General features: G+C 37.1%; 1 long non-coding RNA gene across 1 annotated transcript in view; it reads left to right on the top strand.

Annotated features, from left to right (window-relative positions):
• Positions 1–2659: 2659 nt before the first annotated feature.
• LOC138710080 (uncharacterized) overlaps positions 2660–17187 on the top strand; it is a 312642-nt gene continuing 298114 nt past the window's right edge. Inside the window, exon 1 of the long non-coding RNA XR_011335052.1 lies at positions 2660–2722. This is a non-coding gene — a long non-coding RNA (uncharacterized lncRNA). The remainder of the gene's footprint in view (positions 2723–17187) is intronic.

The following is a 17187-nucleotide window of genomic DNA, read 5'->3' as shown; positions in this document are numbered from 1 at the left end:
ACACATAATAATATTATCGGCATTATAAAGCGTGAAATCTGCTATATAATAACCGCATTTCTCGCTCATATGCTTTCAATGTAGAGACAATTTGTTTGATATGGATTCTAAAGAACCGCAAAGCGTGGCAACTTGGCTGCTCGATGGCCTACATAGGTTTCACGCATTCACATTAATTAGTTTTGTCATTGCCTGTAAATTGGAAATTAAATAAGATATCCAACGCAGATATACGACTGCGCTCTCATACATACATGCAATGTCGCTGTCAATGTAAATATGTTTCTTCCATACAGCTGAAGTAGTTTTACTTTAGTTCAATTTTTTATAATTTTACTGGACCCGAGATGGTTACATGCAGTTAGGCCATAGTGCGCTCTATACAGTTATATGCAAATTATTATCAAATATTTTGGGAACGTATTCCTAACAACAAATGGAATTGAACGGGTTACATCAGCTGCTTGTTTTTGCGGATCACGTGAATATGTTAGGAGAAAATCCGCAAACTATTAGGAAAAACATAGAAATTTTACTTGAAACAAGTAAGGAGAAAGATTTGGGAGTAAATCCCGAGAAAAACGAAATATATTATGTCTCGTGACCAGAACATAGTACGACATGGAACTATAGACATAGGAAATTTATCCTTTGGAAAAATTCAAATAACTTGGAGCAACAGTAACAAATATAAATGACAAGATATTTAAAGAAGTTTTCTTTCATGTCAAATTGAACGTAACACATATTTTTGTAAAGTGGAGAGTAACCTTAGAGCGAGTCTGAATGTTAATTTATGGAAAACAGCAACAAACGCTCAGTATACGAGAAGTGAACGCTACTGCAAAAGTTATCCATAAAGTTTAAGTCCTGCCCTCGAGACTAGAGATGAACAACAATCGAGAAAGCGAGACTAACACGCTCGCAAAGTCGAAAACCTGCACAACAATATTGTATTACGTCGCGTCCTTGACGTAAAGGTCCACACCTGTGGAGTAACGGTCAGCGCGTCTGGCTGCGAAACCAGGTGGCCCGGGTTCGAATCCCGGTCGGGGCAAGTTACCTGGTTGAGGTTTTTTCCGGGGTTTTCCCTGAACCCAATACGAGCAAATGCTGGGTAACTTTCGGTGCTGGACCCCGGACTCATTTCACTGGCATTATCACCTTCATATCATTCAGACGCTAAATAACCTAGATGTTGATACAGCGTCGTAAAATAACCCAATTGACGTAAAGACTACCGAATCTTCCGAGACTCGATATTGAGCATCTCCCGAAGTCCCGATGCAGCCTTGAATCGCCACAGTTTTTTTATGCCTGACTGAACTTTTATCTAATTTGGGCAACTGTTATATATGTATAAACACTCAAGTAACCTATTTGAAACATCTCTACCCTTCAGTGTATAATAATCCGTTTCCCAGTCTTTATTTAATTACTAGGCCCTTATTAAAAGGCTAGGAATTTTCTTTTCATATGTTTAAGATCAAGTGCGCAATCTCAAGTAAAAACATATTAATGTCATGTTTATGTTTCTTATAAATGCAAATTTATTTGAGAATTGTTTTTTTTTCTATTTATATAACCATAGGTAATATCATATAATAGAACCAGAACATTTTCATAACTAAGACACTGTTCTGTTTTGTCTTTTTGTCTCATTTAAACATTTATGTTATTTATTTCAATGATGTATGTTATTCAAAGTTACGAAATCTTGCCACGCCGATCAAATACTATTTCGAGAATGATGAGCGAGACTCGAAGCGCAGCGGGAATGACGTGCCGAGACTCGAAAGACAAATGCAGCGAACACAGAGAGCGAGAGCGGCAGTTAGTTTTGTTCATCTCTACTCGAGACAGATATTACATCTCATAAATGGCGTGAATATCACAAAAATCTTGAATTGAAAATCGACAAATGAAGACTGGACATAAAAAAGGCTGTAGGTTTACATGCCAATATCATTGAAAAAAACAGTATTTCCAAAAAATAAAAACAATAGCCTATGTCCGTGGCTCAATCCATTAAGAAAAGAGGGTAAGTCCCGTGGAAATTTTATTTAGAACCTACTTTGTTTCTATTTGCTGGAAGTAGTACTAAGATTCAGCGTGTTGGAACGGTTCCGACTCTTTAATCTGGAAGTCTTTCCAAGTGTCGCAGATGGCAGAATCCAGACTTGAACCACCGATGATTTACGATATAATATCTGCTTCATATTCTGAAGTCATGACCGCAGTCTGGCATAGTGCAGGCCTGCTCAGTGAACCGCAACAGTTTTCCACTGGGTGTATAAGAGTATAGTATACTTCGTGGAAATCGTAAATATTTCCTTCGTGCCGTAATTTACTGTCCACAGTATTAAGAAGAACTTGCGGCTCCTATGAAAGTATGTTTTTGACGTTTCTTTAAAATTCTAATTTTCAAAATCCTTCACAATAACTACTTTCCATGTAATTGGTATGTGCGTTGTCCTGTGTATATGCTGTGTTGTTTTAAGCGGTGTGCTTGCTACTTAGAGAAAATATGTGGTGATACTGATTGGCATGACGATTGAAAATAAATAATTTAATCTTTGTGGTACATTATATGTATTAATAATATCAGTCATTAAAATAACTCATTCACGTCTAAAATTCACTATTTTATTATTTGTTTCAGGTAAGAAGGCTCCCATACATTCTTCTTTGTGATGCAGCAATGCATTGGGTCTAAACTACAGTAAGTGTTTTACTTTGAGTTAAATTTTATTCACGTAAGAAATTAGATGCTATTAAGGGGTTAGTACAGCTTATAGCAGTAAAATGTTTGGAAATATTCAACATTTTTTTCCTCCATTACTGTATCTTGTACAATAATGAAAATTGGTATGTGTAAAACACTGTCCTTCTGCTATATGAAAGAAATATTTTTACGATTAAAAAAAAAATATATATATATATATATATTTTTTTCAAAATTCAAAATAAGACACTTTGCTGTGCAGTGATGAAGCGTTTCCCTCATAACTCACAAATTTGTTAACTTTTTCATGTTCTCTCTCTTTATTTCATTGCTGAAATTCATGTTTACAATATCATGCTCTTTCAACTACATTTCTTAATAAATACTATTTTTTTAATTTTGTGTTACAAGAAAATACTGACATTTGACCATTTTTTTTAAACGAATTAATTTTTTTATTGGGCAATCTATCAAAGGTAGAGAAGTGATCTTGCATCATATTGTAGAATGACATGCATAAATACACACAAAACATTTCATCACAGAATGTTGGATAGTTTTTTAATTATGTGGGAAACGTTTCATCACTGCACACTGAAGTGAATTTTGAAGGAAAATAAAAAGTAATTTTTTTTTAATCGTAAAAATATTTTTCCCATATAGCAGAAGGACAGTGTTTTACACATACTAAATTTTACTTTTGTACATGATACAGTAATGGAGGAATAAAATGTTGAATATTTCCAAAATTTTACTTGCTATAAGCTGTACCTAACCCCTTAACAAACTCCTACTTTATTTTTTATTGATTACTTTTCCTTCATTTCACCTTTTTCTTCTATCTTTTCTTTTGAACTGTGTTCAATGATTTCATAATTTCTTTCTAATTGTTTTTATGTCTCCAGTTCTTTATTTCCATTATTTGGAAAAGTTTTGAACAGTATGCTAGTATGCTTAATATATTTTAAGAATATGCAATTTTATTTTTAACTAGCCACGTACGCTTCGTTGCACTTGTTAGAAATAAATATAAAATAATTACATAATTAAAATAAGACATTTGGTCCAGGGAAAATCCGTCTTCAATGGAAGGATAAATCGTTTAATATGATACTTAATTGAACAATAAACGTGTAGACAGACGGTCAAAATTTGCCAATTTTTTATATTTATATCTTTCGTTCTGACTTATCTTGTAAATAGAAAGTTCGCTTAAACACGATCATAAAATGGTAGGTCACATATCTTTGAACGTCAGTGTACAAGCTTTAATGAAGGAAAATAATTGATTTAATAGTTATAAATATTGACTTACGTTCAACGTAAGAACTGGAATTATACATTCTCTCGCGATACTTAAAATCTCATCACCGGAAATATTAAAATCTGATATAAGTTCATTCGTGAACACATTTTCAACAATTTCACGGCCAGGTAGTGAGTAATGTGGGTTATCTTGTTTGTCCGCACGGTACTGCTTGATATTGATAAGCATAATTTTCATTAATTCTGCAAAATCCTGACCTCTCGCTAACGCCATTGAAAACGAAGCGCGGTCTCTTACGGCGTTCAAATCACGTACTCAGAAACACACCTTTAAATTATTCCATAGCGAAGGCCTACAACAGAAATCCATATTTCGTGTTTCGAATACGTTGATTACATATTATCTCCCTCTATAATGAAACGAGGTTGGATCACGTAAAACACATTTATGTTCTCTATAGCTTGTACTTAATACATATGCAAGTTTTATACAATTGTCATCCCTTCCAGCATACAATAGCAGACACTTTCCTCTTGTGTACTTTGATAAAAGTTAATAGCCATCACGGACACTGCTCTAACAATATTTGCAAGTTTCCTTTGACTAGCTAAAAGCGGCAAGTCCATACAAATAGCATTGAAGGTTTGTGTTACCAACTTCGACGTGTATTGGAGCTTTTGAGAGTTTGTAGTCAATACTCTGCAATATTAATGCATTGCCTCTCTATTGCCATTGCCGGTGTAATTCTCATGTCCATCATGCTATTGAGACGTCCGACATTCTGTGACTCAACACAAGGATGCGATATCCATGTCTAATGTTACTGTCATAGGCCTAATAATGAGTGACAGATTCGCAGAATTTGCGTTATGCGCTCTAGATCCGACTTAACAGCAGGGTATCAGATGAATCGTATTCAGTCCTCTGTGAGGGTAAAGCCCGAGCATTACTGTCAGAAATTCCATGTCCTTCTATTAACGTCAATAAATCTAAAGCAGGGAGATGCACTATCACCTTCACTTTTTAACTTCGCTTTAGAATATGCCATTAGGAAAGTTCAGGAGAACAGGCAGGGTTTGGAATTGAACGGGTTTCATCAGCTTCTTGTCTATGCGGATGACGTGAATATGTTAGGAGAAAATACACAAACGATTAGGGAAAACACGGAAATTTTACTTGAAGCAAGTAAAGCGATCGGTTTGGAAGTAAATCCCGAAAAGACTAAGCATATGATTATGTCTCGTGACCAGAATATTGTACGAAATGGAAATATAAAAATTGGAGATTTATCCTTCGAAGAGGTGGAAAAATTCAAATATCTTGGAGCAACAGTAACAAATTAAATGACACTCGGGAGGAAATTAAACTCAGAATAAATATGGGAAATGCGTGTTATTATTCGGTTGAGAAGATCTTATCATCCAGTCTGCTATCCAAAAATCTGAAAGTTAGAATTTATAAAATAGTTATATTACCGGTTCTTCTGTATGGTTGTGAAACTTGGACTCTCACTCTGAGAGAGGAACATAGGTTAAGGGTGTTTGAGAATAAGGTGCTTAGGAAAATATTTTGGGGCTAAGAGGGATGAAGTTACAGGAGAATGGAGAAAGTTACACAACACAGAACTGCACGCATTGTATTCTTCACCTGACATAATTAGGAACATTAAATCCAGACGTTTGAGATGGGCAGGGCATGTAGCACGTATGGGCGAATCCAGAAATGCATATAGAGTGTTAGTTGGGAGACCGGAGGGAAAAAGACCTTTAGGGAGGCCGAGACGTAGATGGGAGGATAATATTAAAATGGATTTGAGGGAAGTAGGATATGATGATAGAGACTGGATTAATCTTGCACAGGATAGGGACCGATGGCGGGCTTATGTGAGGGCGACAATGAACCTTTGGGTTCCTTAAAAGCCATTTGTAAGTAAGTAAGTAAATAATACTTACAAGTAACAGCACGGTTCTGGATTCACACATCAGTCTCCTAACTTTAAATATGACACCGTTAACCGAAGAAGCAGTCGTCTTTCTTTCCGGAAGACTAGGTTTAAATCTCGATTTACTCCTGTTCAATTTTTGTGATCATGGAACGTGGTATTGAGTATAAATAATGAGTTTTAAGGGAATATTACATTTCCCATATAGTACATTCTTGCACTTTTTCTACATTGTCATTATCATTCATGTGCGTGGAAAGATAGCATTCAGATACGTTTAAATTATTAATTTTATTGTAATCGTTATTACTAGGCTTCGTATTCCAGCTACCTATAAACTGGAATGAAGTTGCCCCATTCGAAGTACTGGGTGTTCAGTTCAAAGTGTGTCATGGCTCGCTGTATGCCATCACGTGGCTAATCGATGAGCCTAGCGAATCCAATCTTCCTACTCTTCCGCAGAGGTGTATTACTTGTCTGCCAGAGAAGTTGCCTAGCAAGCAGGGGCGTATTTTGCTGGCTACCGGGGCTACCGGCGGTAGCCCAAGGAAATTACAAAAGAAAAAGTTTATAATATAACATAATGTAATAATTTTGTATTATTAGTTTTACCATAGTAATTAAAATTAAAGTAATTGTTAGATATATTTTGTGTAATAATAGGGTCAGCGGTAGCCCAAACCCTTTAACCAGTATACGCCACTGCTAGCAAGTACGGCGTTCATTCAGAAGAGTACTTACCGATACGTACGGTAACGCCGGTAGTGGCAGGAATGTGAACTGTTTCGAAACATGTACTGAGGTGAGTTTTTTCTTACTGTCGGGATTTGGGGAGAGGGTTAAGACGATTACTTACGTATTTGTTGACATTAACTTCGACGGTGAACATGGACACGGATGATAACAAATACCTTGCGTACGACTTGGCCGCGCAAAACACAGTTCGAAAGAGGTTATGATAGCACACAGACCGTACAGACCGCCATCTGTTGCTACGACGTTCAAGTTATACCGTACACGTTCTCAATTTCAGATTGAACGCCTTGATTAATAAGCAACTTCTCTGACACAAAAGCTGAAACTAGCTTCAAATCACTGACTCAACAACAGTGACGTCATGACACACTTTGAACTGAACACCCAGCATATGTGATATCACAGCGCTGGTATAAGTACTTTCGTATACAAAATAGTTACGCATCCTCTGCCCTCTTTCTCTAGAAAGTCAAAACCGGGGCGCAATTATACTGAGTAGTCTCATCGATCACTGCTCTTACTAGTCGTCTTATTTAAATAACCACATCTTTGTTTCTGACTGAAGGTTCATTGCAAAGGTAAAATGCCTTAGGCAAGACGCTCAAGCATGTAATATTGCAGGGCATAGTTGAGGATATTTGAACTAATATTTTCACTATCAGTATATACAGGGACATCATTTTATTTTTACTATCATTTTTAATATTAACCTGTCTATATCTTTAGAGAACCGGAAACACCGCTTGCTCCCCCCTCCAAGACTGGAGTTCGATGATACTGGCGTAAAACACAAATCACTCTACTAGGTATAGGAAGGAAGAAAAGTAGTTCATCCATTTACGTAAACTAGGAATATCGCGATTTTGAGTTTGATAATTTTCATTAGGTTTTTCTTTAATGAAAGTACAGTACTGTATTAAGAATAAGTGTTTTTACTCACGAAGTGAGTTATCCATGCGAACGTATTCATTATGCGGTGTATATTATACTGTCTACAGCACATTAGCGTACAATATAGAGAAAGAAGTTAAATTGAAAAATAATCATAATATGAATATTTAAACACAATTTTGAAAATGGTGGCCGTTCATTTCGATAAAGGCTTCAGTTCTTTTGTGCATATTATCGCACTATAGACAATTGCATCTAATTCCAATTGCCAGTTTCGTCCTTCGTACTAGTAACTCATGTTGAAATAATTCTATACCTACTCTACGTACTGTAAATTCAATCTTCACTTCTGCCCGACCCGAAAATATAAAATTACTCAGACATGCTATCTACTGTCCGTCCAAGTGGTTATGCCGCAGGATTGTAGAAAGGGAGGAAATCACGTGACAGTTAATTACTTAACGAGGCCCTTTTATTTAAGTTAAATTAAACAGCTGTATAATATTACGTAAACTTCCAATTCCTAAGAGAAATTAATGTTTTCAGAAAAGAGCTAAGACAGCCCAGCTTTTACAGAGGGGCCAGTAGAAGCAGGTGAGGGAAATCGGGATGCGACGTAGGCAAACGGACAGTACCTGTGCGAAAATATGATTCAATATTGAAAGCTCTTTCGTCACTGGAAAACGCGAACATATTTCTGGAACGTACTATACTCAGTAACTCAGTACTTCTTACTCTCTGCGGTCTTGGTTCTGTGTGGAGTTGGAACTTCCTTAGTAGGAGGGGTTGGAGTGAAGTACATTAAAAAACTCAGGAACAATAAAAATTGAAGTAAAAATAAAATGATGTCCCTGTACAACATTACATATAAATTGTGTAAAATAAACGTAAAAGTGACAATAACAGTGCACTGAAAGACATTGCAATAACAAAAGGCACAGAAGGTGTGTTGAATGTAATCAAAAAGAACCAGTATCATCAAAATCTGAAAATTATGAAGATATTAACTCGACGTTTAGCATGGATTTGTGTAGCCTACCATGTTGTTCAGTGCTGTTATTTGTTGAGGGTTCTTAACTGCAAACAAATTTTCATGTTATGACATTATGAACTGTAGGACTCTAGGCCAGTTCTCCCCGGGAACATTCTCCTAAAGAATATTTCACCAGCAGTATTTTCATCCTTTGGTAAGTTTACCCACTTTCTATTCATCCAATGAAAACTCAACCAGAGTAAACTGATCCAGCAAGTTATTATTTGAAACCTGACTATATTTTCGAAAGTAAAAGTGGTTACAAAGTATAGTTTGTTTTGTGGAATGCAGTACAGAATTTCGGTAAATTAAACAGCGTTGTTGTGGGCACAAGCCATGCAGGTTTTATAATATCTGTCCCTGGTCTTTGATCTCGTCGTACCTCGAAGTTATGGTCTGCAACTTTTGACTCAGATTCTTATATTTCCGCTTATGCACTTCTGCAACGGTCCGCCCAACATCCAGATCAAGGATAATGATTTCTGTGTCATGCTCCTCCTTCTGTTTATTGGTTATTTCTTGAATTTAAATATATATTTGTCCCTTATGGACAAAAATTGATGTGTTTCTATCACTTGCAATAATTTCTCCATTTTCTTCCATTTCAAAAGAATAATAATGTCATTAATAACATAATATATCACTGAAAATTTAGCACTGAAGATACAATGAACAAAACTGTTGTTACGGGTGCAATGGTTTGGTATTGTTGGCTGAGAATATAATTATTTGATTAATAGTATTGGACTAATTATCTAGGTTGAACTGCCCTGGGCGTATTTATCCGGATGAAAAGTCATTTTGGGTGAATTACCCCTGGGGGGGGGGAAGGACCGGATCCCGGACCATTACTATGATCGTCTAATTTCAATTAAAGAAACTATTTTAGCGATGAGTTCCAGCTAACGTTCCTGGAGTTTTTGTCTGCCGACCCGCAGCTAAACCTATCAGCTACCGCCGTTGCTTGCACTCGCTAACTCACGGCGCTTCGCGGGACTAAAACTACGTAGGCTACTATGTCATATTAATAAAATTTGATGCTGACCCTCCACACAGTAGTTGCTGGAAGTGTTACCCATTTTGTGTGATACACAATTCAAATCACATCATTCATACTGTATTTGCACTAAATTTACTGTTCCTTTCCTACAAGTAGTATAGTAGAAAGAGGTACAGGCTCAACAGTATATACACAATGGGATCCGGAATTTTCGTCGCCGATTTTTCTTCACTCGGTTATATCGTCTCATATTACATTTTGCCACTGCAACATTTTGTCACCGATTCACTTTTGTCATCACCATATTTTGTCACAAATCACTTTTGTCACTACCATATTTTTTCACCAATTTAATTTCTTTATTACTATTCGCCACCACAATTTTTCCCCTCTTTGTATCGCTTTCCTTGATGATACCTATATAAGATAATACGTACATTGATTATTGTTACATCCATACCAGGGAAAACATGCCCTCAACAATAAATGAGTAGCCCAGATGCAAAACCAGCTAACTGCCAAAAAAATGAAAAATGAGATAATGGTAACCATGGTTTCAGTTCGTCATTAGCTACGTAATAAGCCATACATCGGTTACAAATCCAACTCTAAACCCTTTAAATCTAGTAAATAAAATTGCATACGGTTGCAAAACCTGCTAAGTGTGGAGAGCGTAAGCATGCAATACCTGCTAACTGCACAATGCCATGTTTACTTTTGCAAAACCTGCTAAATGTCACGGAGACAACATGGCCATATTGAGAGTTACGGATGCAAAAGCTGCTATTTCGATCTCCATAAGGATTACATTGAGCATACTAAAATAACGAATAAGATATTATTAGACGCTGATAATAAAGCTACTTTTTGCTCGTATAATTAAATTGACTATACTGCTGCATTTAAGACATCAGCTGAGAGTTTCTGTCCACGCTTTATCGGGGACTTCTAACCTTTTATGTTAAGTGTGTTGAAGTCTTGAAGTGGTTACTCTGATTATCTTGCAGTTTTTTCGACTTTCGCCAAAATAAGTGTGGATGGATATGGTGTATCCTGTTTCAATAACTCTGTTAGTGTTGAGGGAGAAGATACAGATGATGAAGAGAATGGTACCAGTGAAAAGGCGAATCCAAAAGTTTAAACAATAAAGGTAAACATTTCCAAAAGGACTACATTCCAATGGGTGTCATCCTTAAAGAAGCAAACATCAGGGACATTGGAAGACTTCTGGAATTGCACTTCGGGTAGGACTGGTTTCGGAATGTAAACCTGACCTTCTACACCGAAATGTTCAACAAGCAGCAAGACCTTGCTGTTGCAGACCTGAGTTAAGATGAGGATGAACATACGGATGTAGTGGACTTCGAACTCATGGATGAGGAAGAACTGAACATTTTGTAAAGTGTTATATTACATTGATGTTCGTAGAAATTGCAACACCAAGAAGGATACATGTGACTGAAATGAAATTGATATCACAGTTTAGATACATGACAATACACAAAGGATTAGAATTACAGAACTGTACCTGATCTGTGACCGTGAGATTTCAGTATGGAGTGAAGCCTCCATGCGCTGCAATCAGAGCTTCTAAGCGTCGTGGTATGGAATCAAAGAGTTCCTGGATATGTTCCAGGGGAATCTCCCTCCACGCAGTTTGTATGCGAGTCCACAAAGCGTCAAGAGAGTGTGCTGGAGGACCATGACGAACAAGTTGCCGACCAACCATATCCCAGACATGTTCGATGGGCGAAATGTCTGGCGAACGTGCAGGCCAGGAAAGCAGTGATACCCATCGTTCTTCGAAGAAGACTTGCACAATCCTCGCCACATGTGACCGGACATTGTCCTGCTGAAATATGGCATGTGGAGTTGCCTGAGGGAGGGGCAGTACCTCGGACTCTGACCTCTCTAATGTAGCGGTTGAAGTTCAGATTGTCCTGAATACGTAGGAAGCGAGATCGCATATTGTATCACACTAGGAACTTGTCCGCAATGCCGCTCAACAATGCAGGCTCTCAGACTGCGTTCACCACGGTAGCGCTTAACACGTATGTGACCATCACTGTAGGACAAGTTGAAGCGGGACTCGTACGAACACACTACATTTGGTACTCTGTTTTACACATCTCCCGAGTTTGGGGTCGTTCGGGCCATTTTTTCTGGGTGTTGCACTTTTCACAAACAGTAGTACATAAGGAAACCTTCAAACTATAACATTAGTATTCTGTTCTCCTTTTTTACTTTTTTATAGTACAATATTTGTGTGTTTAATAATATTTAGATGTGTCACGAAAATAAGAATGTTCTCTTCTACCGTCAGTTTGTTTCCAAGTTAGTCTTGTCAGATAAACTGTTAACATTGATCAAATACCAGGTTTTGCAAACTAATGTATCGTTAATATGGCTACCTATATAGTTGCAAATCCTGCTAACTGCTCTGTTCGGCTGCAAAACTTGCTATTTGCAAATTAATATACAATATAACTAATTACCTATTAATCATATATTTCTGAGCTGTAGGAAGACAAACTAAGTATTTTTTCCCCATTTATTAAACTAGAAATCATGCCTCTAGCATCTGTGGTTAAGTTTTTACACAATTTTCCTCATTTGCCAAAATTCGTCTAACTTGCAAATAGCTGGTTTTGCAAATTGGCTACTCAAATACTTGCGAAAGGTGGCGTAGACATCTCAATACTTTAACGGGCAAAGAAAATCCCTCCTTTTACCATGTCCTTCAGTTACTACAGGAGGAGACTGCAAGGATACATCAGGACATTAATAAATTAGAAGCAGATTAATCTCCACCCAGTAAAAGAAGAAATGCATGTCCTTAGTTAACAGAATTGCAAGAATTATCGATAGGTATGAAGCCTATAGAACAGAAGATAACATCTTTGGTTACCTACGTGCCATAGGTCACAACTTCATTGGAAGTTTTTGTTGAAACTCCATAAAAACAGGATGAATGTATGCAACTTCAAAATCCATGTTAATACAGAACATTTAAATAATTATATAGTGATGGTTTAGCACACATAATAAAAAGCGCCTAAATGTAATTTTATATATTATTTTTGTGACAAAATCCCCTCAGTATAAAAGATATGACAAAATGTATATGATGACGAAATATCTTCGGTGACAAAATCTCCTCAGTGACAAAAAACATGATGACAAAATGTATTTGATGACCAAAAAACTAATGACGAAAAGTAGGTGACAAATTATAACGGTAACGAAATTTCCGGCCACGAAATGCCCTAGACCCATACATCTCTATCAAGAGGTATTGCACATGCTGGAGCATCAGTTGATCTAGCTATTTTTTCATTGTATTTAGCTGGTGTTTCCTCAATTCTGCGGCTGCATAATTTACGTATAAAGTTTCCCTTATGCTATACAGTTTATCTTTTTATAAAAATCTACCATAACTCCTTTGCTACTCGCATATCTCACAGAATCTGCCAGATATATAATCCCTATATCTGTTACTCTGAAGCCGTTGCTGTTGCATTCTGTTATCCCTGGTGAGCTGCTTCTGTTTTGCCAAGGTATCACAGGATCCAGATGCTATAGTTATCTAATGTTAGAACAATGGAGGGGATAAATTAACTTTAAAATATTTTAAGCGTAAACGTAATGTCTGTTTAAAGAAAGTGAGTTGGCGACAGTGGGTTTAATAATACCACTATCAGAAAAAGGGAGAGGTTGGCTTATTCATAGAACACCTGCTTCAAACTCTTATTGCCCAATACTAAGGACGTTTAGTGGTTTAACCCGTAAATTGGCAAAACTCCATTTCTCATACTAGTTTATTAAACCGTGTCGGACTGTAAAGAAAACAACTATCGCAATGTACATATTTTATATGTTGTACAATATTATAGGCCTAGTATTGTGAAATTTTAATTTTCCTACAATTTTTTTTCTATTGTTCTATTAAAATTATAGCATATAGCCTATTAACCTGTTGTATCCTATAGGATACTTTGTCAATTTAAGGGTCAATCGAACCCACGTTATTTTCTATGGGAAGCTGTCCTATTTCAGCTACGCTCGGTCCGTTAAATCAGATATGACGCTTTAACAAGAAGAAGAAAATATGGAAGTAAAACTCAAGTAGCTTACTGCGCCTGTAAAATGGGTTTTACGGTCCATTAAATGTTAGACTATAAAATCCGAAATGATAGACTAAAATCAGCTGATGAGAAATAACATTTATATAAGAGCCAATATTTTATTACACGTCGGTAGTAAAGCCTCAACTGGCTTATATTAAATAAAGTTTATAACGCACCGCGGCGTGTTTACTCACTTTGCCCACTCTTGCATTAAATATGTCTAAAATGATAACTGAGTGTTTAGGGACGTTATTGAGGCTCCCAAGCCTTTTAATTAAGCAAGAGATTGTTTCCGGTTCGCTAATGGAAATTGGCTGAATGCGGCAGCTGAATCGATATGGGCTAGCTGGCTGTATGAGGAGGCTGCATGTGATTGGTCAACAGCACTTTACAATTATTCTCCAACTGACACTGACTTCCTTCCCTGCAAATGAAGGTTCAGGCAGACACATCACTAACATTGGAGACGTCCTCAAGGACACTCCACCGAATTTAGTGCAAGCAGGCTTCTCTGGTCGATTGTTGACAGTATATAGAGCACACCCAGTTCTATTATTTGAATCAATAGAGGAAGTAAATTGTGTAAAGGTCAGGAGTAATGCAAAATGACTTACGCGCTAGATAGAATTAACATAAGTTTCAATACATAGCTGATAATGTTATGAACACCTTTGTATGCCAATGCTGGAGTAGACATTATGTTACACTCCAGGAATAACATTTTTAAAAGCTGCAATTTCAAAATTTAAGCAGAAAAAATTATAGCACATCCTTTTTCTCAATCATAAATGTACTCAAAAAATATTATTTTCAAATGTTATAACCTGGTAAATAATTTTCACGAGAACCACGGTTCCAAAGTAAACGTTGAATAACATTTTGGCATTAAAATGAAAGTAGAATAAAATATTTTTTATTTAAATGTGATATTTCTTTACAATTATGTTGCCCTTTGTGTATAGGACTCTGTGAACGTCCTACCTAGGAAATCAATTTAGTGGCAACGCGAATCAGAAAGGCCATAAAAATTCATTCATTCATTCATTCATTCGTTGTGTTCTTCCCAAAGGCAGGTCTTTCACTGCAAACCCAGCGTTCTCCAGTCTTTCCTATTTTCTACCTTCCTCTTTGTCTCCTCATATGGTCCATATATCTTAATGTCGGTTATCATCTGATATCTTCTTCTACCCCGAACTCTTCTCCCGTTCACCATTCCTTCCAGTGCGTCTTTCAGAAGGCAATTTCTTCTCAACCAGTTACCCAGTCAATTTTTTTTCCTCTTTCTGATCAGTTTCAGCATCATTCTTTCTTCACCCGCTCTTTCCAACACAGCTTCGTTTCTTATTCCGTCTATCCATTTCACACGCTCCATCCTTCTCCATATCCAAATTTCAAATGCTTCTAGTCGCTTCTCTTCACTTCGTCGTAAGGTCCATGTTTCTGGCCCATGCAATGCTACACTATACACAAAGCACTTCAATAGTCTCTTATTTCTTTCACCATAGGTCTACAGAAGATGCTCCTTTTCCTATTAAAAGCTTCATTTGCCTTTGCAATAATAGCAACATGGACCTTACGACAAATAAAGGATAATTATGTTACAGTAAAACAAACTGCATAATTATAAATATCTTTATTTACTCTTAATTTACGTATTGGGGTTATAACCCCTAATGATTGTGGGGTCTGGGTAATTTGTAGGCCTAAATGAATGGATGAATGATGCCACTGTGTCCCATGAAGGGCTAGGGCCTCCTACAGGAGGGGAAGCTCGGTTGGTGTGGTTCACATGATGAGCTATTTCACGTGAACAATATTTACATTCACATTCACTATGTGAGATACACTAGAGTTTGTCAAATTTTAGATCTATATGGGTTTGTTCACTGTTTGTCTCCACTAGTGTGTGTAGGCCTAAATACTGTTCATAATTGCAGCTATCACCCTAGTGTACCCTAATAGTTCTAAGTTATTCAGTGTGTGTATCCAGTGCCTATCCACTTCACTTGCGTGATTTGGGTTCCGCATATTGCGGATAGATGGTAGGACTGTGACCCATTTTCAAGTTGCACACCACTTCGGCGGGCCACGCTGTGCATTATGTTAATCTGTAGAGATTTATGTCGTGCACTAGCGTCGATGTATGTGGAAGTGTAGTATAGGGAATGGGTGAGGATGATGATGCAGACAATGAAGGCAGAAGGGGAAACCCGGTACCGGCACGTAACCTACTCCTGGCGAATAACACCAAAGGGGGTCGCCATGCTTAAGGTCTCCGTCCGACGGACGAATCACTATCAACAGTAACATATGTCTTTCCTTCATATTCTCTGCGGAGTGATTCGAGGTTTAACCTAAGCATATTAGTGCACAAACTGCCACCTCTCTTAGTCCCGAAGTAGAAATTTTACACTAAAATCTCTAACCCTGCCGGGAATCGAACTAGGGACGGTTGGTCTCCAGGCAGACGCGCTACCACAGAGCTAACACGGCGGAATAGTTAATCAATGTTAAAAATAAAGAAAAATAATTCTGGATAGTTAAGAAAATAGTAAAATCAACACAGTTCTGAAAATTTATTATTTTAACAGTAATTTAATAGTATAAAGTTACTTTCTTCTGGTTTATTTATTTATTTAATGATTTATTTATTAAACTAGCTAGTTAGTGAGTACAAATTAAATTTATAAAACAAAAATGTTTCTAGCCATTACCGTAAGAGCCAGGCTCGTGTACGGTGTGGTCTTAGCCAATAATATAACATAAAATGTACAAAGACAGTTTACTAAATACAGTAAGTAACTTAACCCTCAAACGGAGTTGTGGGGTCTTTTTCGATACCAAGCAAATTGTATACCCCTGACATTCCTTAACCGTTGCATTCTTTCTCTAAATATTTTGTGTACCTTTTCGTTTTGTCAAGCTTAATCCATTGGCTGTGTCGTTGACCAGCAGGTACCGTTATTTATTTCCAGTAATAGCTAAAATATTGAGTGGTATCCTTTTCGACCCCACAACTTCAGTTGTGTATCTGCACCTTGTCAATGTACAACCAACGAGTTTTCATAGTGGAGTATGGCTACTAATGCGCGTAAAAGTGTGTCAGTGTTCGATTATGGTTTCCCACGCTTTGTAAACAGTGTTGTAGATGAAAGCGAAGGCAGTGATGTGAGTGACTGTGGGGACGAAAATGATCCGGACTATAATTCCGAACATAACACGGATTCATAACAAGATTACGGCTCGGATGGAATGGATGAAGATGTAAAGCAACCAAATGATGATTCATTGAATTTGTATGGTAAGAATGCATGCAAATGGTCGGCTACCGAACCTAATAGAAACAGGAGAACACCAGCACACAATATTGTAATGAAAGTTCCTATACTGAAAGGTAAAGCTAAAAATTTAGGTAATTCATGCAATCCTTTACAGGCATGGGAATG

The sequence above is a fragment of the Periplaneta americana genome, chromosome 12 (genome assembly GCF_040183065.1).
Source record: "Periplaneta americana isolate PAMFEO1 chromosome 12, P.americana_PAMFEO1_priV1, whole genome shotgun sequence".
Classification (NCBI taxonomy): Eukaryota; Metazoa; Arthropoda; class Insecta; order Blattodea; family Blattidae; genus Periplaneta; species Periplaneta americana.
Note: the sequence above shows the minus strand (reverse complement) of the source record. Positions and strands in the feature narration are given on the sequence as shown.